Genomic DNA, 4,851 nt, shown 5'->3' with positions numbered 1-4,851 from the left:
TTCAGATGAAACTCCAATAGATATTGAGTAGTGTATATTTTATTTGTATAAATTAGCTGTTCTTTGAGCTTCTCTATGAGATTATAATACAAATCTACTTTTTGTTTTAAATGTTAATACTCAGAGAAATTTGTTTAAATTTCTATTTCAGTATAATTAGCGTAGTAGCGTCCATTTCTGTACGTCTATATTTGATCTTCCAACCTATTGCATGTTCATTTATTTTCTGGGAACACAAGAATGAAGTTTTTAAACAAGTTGCCTTAGAAAACGAGAAGGTAAATGGTGGAACATGAGATGGCAACTAACGTTGTAATATGGTTTCAACGAGACAACAAAATTAAATTTTCCTTTCTCAGACTTTAATTTCGGTTAAGATTTCTATTATGAAAGTTTCATATCCACTGTTGTGAATTCTCGAGTCAAAATTCGAAACAACCAGCTGGTCCTATATCATAACTAGCTAGCAAGAATTATTCAGACCCTCTGATAGGTTTTATGTATCCTTGTTATGTTTTGATGATCTAACAGACTTAATGATAAGAACCAGATAAGGAACCCGTTACACATCCTCAAGTGCTTAAAGAACAACAAGTCACAAATCGGGGACGTGGTTCAACTCTTCCGAGTCAAAGGAACAACAGAGGGAACATATGGCTACCAGTTCCCTTGGTGACTGTACAAGTCAACTCCCCACGGCTGTAAAGTTGCTGCCTACACACGCAACAGTGCAAAAACAGTGCAACAGTCAACTTTATGGGGAATGCCTTTACCTAACTTGCTTGCAGCAAAAACATTGCAGCAGTCAACATTATGGGGAATGCCCTTTACCTAACTTGCTTGCATCATTCAAGTGATGTCACAAATGAATTATTAACGTCAATCAAAGGTAAGACAAAACACTTGCACATTCAAGAATCAATCAAGCATTCTCTCAAGTGATCAATCAATCTGGCAAGTGATTCTTAAGGGCATCAAGAACAAAGAACAACATAACAACGGACCAGTTCCCTATATCGAGTCATTACATGTCCTTAGTTGTGCTGAACCTTTGTTAAAGTACTTTACTTTAATTTCCTACTTAGCTTAGTTAGAAGTATTGTATAGGAAACATTTGTAAATCATAAACCTTTGTGTTTGTGTCTTGGCTGGAGTTAGTCGAGTTGTAAACCTTTGTACTAGAGTTATTACAAAGTGGCTTGTAATAGAGTTGTTACAAGTTAGTGAGGGATTAAGTTAATCCCTAGGTTACAATAGGTTGCAATCTGAAGTTTGCTCAGTAGTGAAGTTGAAATCCTACAAGGGTAGGTCATGGGTTTTAATACCGTGAGCTGGGAGTTTTTCACGTAAAACTCCATTGTGTCATTTACTTACTGCAATGTGCGTGTGTTTCCTATCTATTATGTTAGTAGAACCCTAGGTGATGCCAAAACAAGGTATCCATTCCTAGAAAAGTTAGCGCTCGTCTTTCTAAGAGCATCCAGGAAACCAAAATCATATTTTCAATGTCACCCTATATATGTCGTGACCTCGTACCGCTAAGGAACGTAGTGCATAAACACGAAATCTCAGGTCGGCTAGCTAAATAGGTCGTAGAGGTTTGCGGGTATGATATTGAATATAAGCCTCGAACTGCCATAAAATCTCAGATATTGCAAATTTCATGGCCGATTTCACATCTGCTTTGATCCCGAAGGTCGATAAAAAAATATTACTCGCCTAGGGGACTAGCTCGGGGGTCTGGATCCTATTCATGGACGGTGCCTCTAACACGAAAGGGTCCGGGTTGGAAATCGTACTAAAACCACCCACGGGTAATATAATAAGGCAATCTATTAGAAATGTGAAACTGACTAACAACAAAGCGGAATATGAGGCTTTGTTACAAGTCTAGAACTGGCTAAAAGCCTGGGGGCTAAGGTGATCAAAGCCAAGTGCGATTCCCTCGTTATTGTTAACCAAGTTAACGAAACATTTGAAGTTAAAGAAGCCTGGATGCAGACATACTTGGATAAATTACAAGTGGTGTTACATCGGTTCAAGGAGTGGACATTACAACATGTGCCCCGAGATGAGAACAACGAGGTTGATGCATTGGTTAATCTAGGATCATCAGTCGACTTTGGTGAATTAATTCTGGAATGGTAGTGCAATTGACGAGCTTGGTGATAGAGGCTGGTCAAGCCAAGGTAAACTCAACAAGTTTGACTTGGGACTGAAGATACAAATACATAGACTACCTTCAGAAAAGGAAACTGCCATCGGATCCTAAAGATTCAAGGGCCCTTCGAACTAAAACTGCCAGGTTTTTGCTTAGCTGAAGGCCACCTATATAGAAGGTCATTTCTCTAACCGTTGGCAATATGTTTGGGGCCGGGGAGACCGATTACGTGATGAGGGAAGTCCATGAAGGTACTTGCAAAAACCATTCGAGAGCAGAATCGTTGGTTCAGAAATTGATCAGGGCCGGATATTACGAGAACAAAATGGAAAAGGATGCGAAGAACTTTGTTAAAAAATGCAACGAGTGCCAAAGGCATGCCCCAATGATCTACCAACCGAGGGAGCTACTTCACCCGGTCCTTTTCTCTTGGCCGTTCATGAAATGGGGAGTGAACATCATAGGCCACTTTGCATAGGCACCCGGTAAGTCCCAATACATCTTGCTTATGACCGATTACTTCTCCAAGTGGGTTGAAGCACAGTAGTTCAAGAAAGTTAGAGAAAAGAAGCCATCGACTTCATCTCCCATCATATAATATGCTGGTTCAGGATAGCGACCGAGATCACGTGTGACAACAAGAGACAATTCATCGGCAGCAATATCCATAATTTCTTCGAAGATCACAACATCAAAAAGATCTTATCGACCACTTATTACCAGAGTGCGAACGGTCAAGCGAGGTTAACAAAGAAAAACTATACTCTAGAACCTAAATAAAAGATTGACCGACTAAATATGAAAGTGGAAAGAAGTTCTTCCCGAGGTTCTATAGGTATATCGAACAATTTGGAGGTCAAGTACCGTTGAAACACTGCTTTTTCTAGTGTACAACACATAGGATTTGATTCCGGTAGAAGTGGGAGAATAGAGTTTAAGGTTTTGATATGCTACAGAGATTTCGAATGACGAGGTCATGGCCACTAGTCTAAACTTAGTAGATGAAAGGCGAGAATCGCCCTAGTCCGGTTGGCAGCTCGAAAGTAGCGAATGGGAAGATACTACAACCGAAGGGCAAGCCATCGACACTTCCAAATCGGGGACTTGGTATTGAGTAAAGTCACAATGCATACTAAGAACTCGAATGACGGGAAACAATGCCCGAACTGGGAGGGATCATACCGAGTCAGCGGTATAACCGGGAAAGGCTCGTACCGGCTTGAGTCGGGAAATGGTGTACAACTACAAAACAACTAGAATATGACATACTTAAAGTGGTACTATTGCTAAGGTATGAATGCATAAATTTTTAAGGTTTATTATGCTTCGAACTGACTGATACAAATACTCAATCGAAGTCAAGTCCAAGGACTAGGTCTGGAAGCACGTGTTGCACTCTTTTCCCCTTTGATCAGCTTTTTCCCGAAGTGGGTTTTACATAAAGGTTTTTAACGAGGCAACAATAAGTGCGCTACTCCAGTTTTGAAGACCGGTCTAAGATCGGGGACTGCATATTGCCCGTATCGGATCAATAGTACTCGATCCCTCAAGGGGACTATCACACCCTATGTCGAGAATCGAGATCTAAGCTCGAAAATTTAGAAGGTAATTCACTCAATATCAAAAGCCAAAGCTTGAATTAGGATTTATTGTAAGGGCCAAACGATCAAACGAACCGTGCCCACATAGCTCGTTCTTGCCATGGTGGATAGATTCTGTATCTTCGACTACTTACATTACATTTAAAGTAATAAAATTAGAAATTCGCCTTCTATGTTTCATCGATTCACGCTCGCACTAGCAATGTTATCGTTATTTAGAATGAGTGCTGGGTTCGAAACCCCCTAGACTTACAGGCCATTATTAACCGGGGGCATGAAACCTCGAAGGCAGTAAGAGTCTACGGGACCATGCCCAACTACCTAAAAGACCCTTAAGCCTACGTGTCGCCGAAAGCACTGAGCCTACGAGGTAGACCTAAATATGAAAGGCCACGACCAACTTAAAATATGAAGCCATTGGAGCTTCAATAGTGATGTATAACTGACTCGGAGACGTCTAAGTTCGTACACATAAAAAGTAAGGTCCTTACAGATTTTAAATCCATAGGGAATTATGTCCGATCTAGTCAAGTCAATCGGTCTCGAATTACAGCCATAGAAAGAGCCACCTTCGGCAAAGGTTAACTGTGTCCAGATTAATCATTTGAATATTTTAATAAAGACTTTGTTTTATTTTATATTGGATCCTCCGAAGTCAAAGCAACTCAGAGTCGTTACTTAACGCAGGCCTTATCCGGGCTTTGGAAGTTGAACAATTTAAGCAATGTCAAATATTATGCCCTAAGTCCTAAACATAAGCAAATACAATAAAGTTAAAGGACACGATATGTATTCGAAGAGAATATATAGACCGCAAATGGAATTGTGCGGCCGCAGAACCTCCCAAGGGGCATTTTTGTTCGAGATTTTCATCCCTGTATAAATAGACGAGTTTCACAAATTAGGTCAAGTTTTGAACATCTGAAGTTGTTGTAGCTGTTTTTCTTTACTACTTTAGGAAGTTTTGCATTATTTTGGTATTTTTAACATTAGATTTCTTTATTTTAATCTTTCCAATATGAGTTTCAACTAGTTTTTCTTCTCTATTTTCTATAATTTTATTATTAGTAGCTTAGACTTTTACTAGGT

The sequence above is a fragment of the Nicotiana attenuata genome, chromosome 6 (assembly GCF_001879085.1).
Source record: "Nicotiana attenuata strain UT chromosome 6, NIATTr2, whole genome shotgun sequence".
In the NCBI taxonomy this organism is placed as follows: Eukaryota; Viridiplantae; Streptophyta; class Magnoliopsida; order Solanales; family Solanaceae; genus Nicotiana; species Nicotiana attenuata.
The sequence above is the reverse complement of the archived record's forward strand: the minus strand, read 5'-3'. Positions refer to the sequence as shown.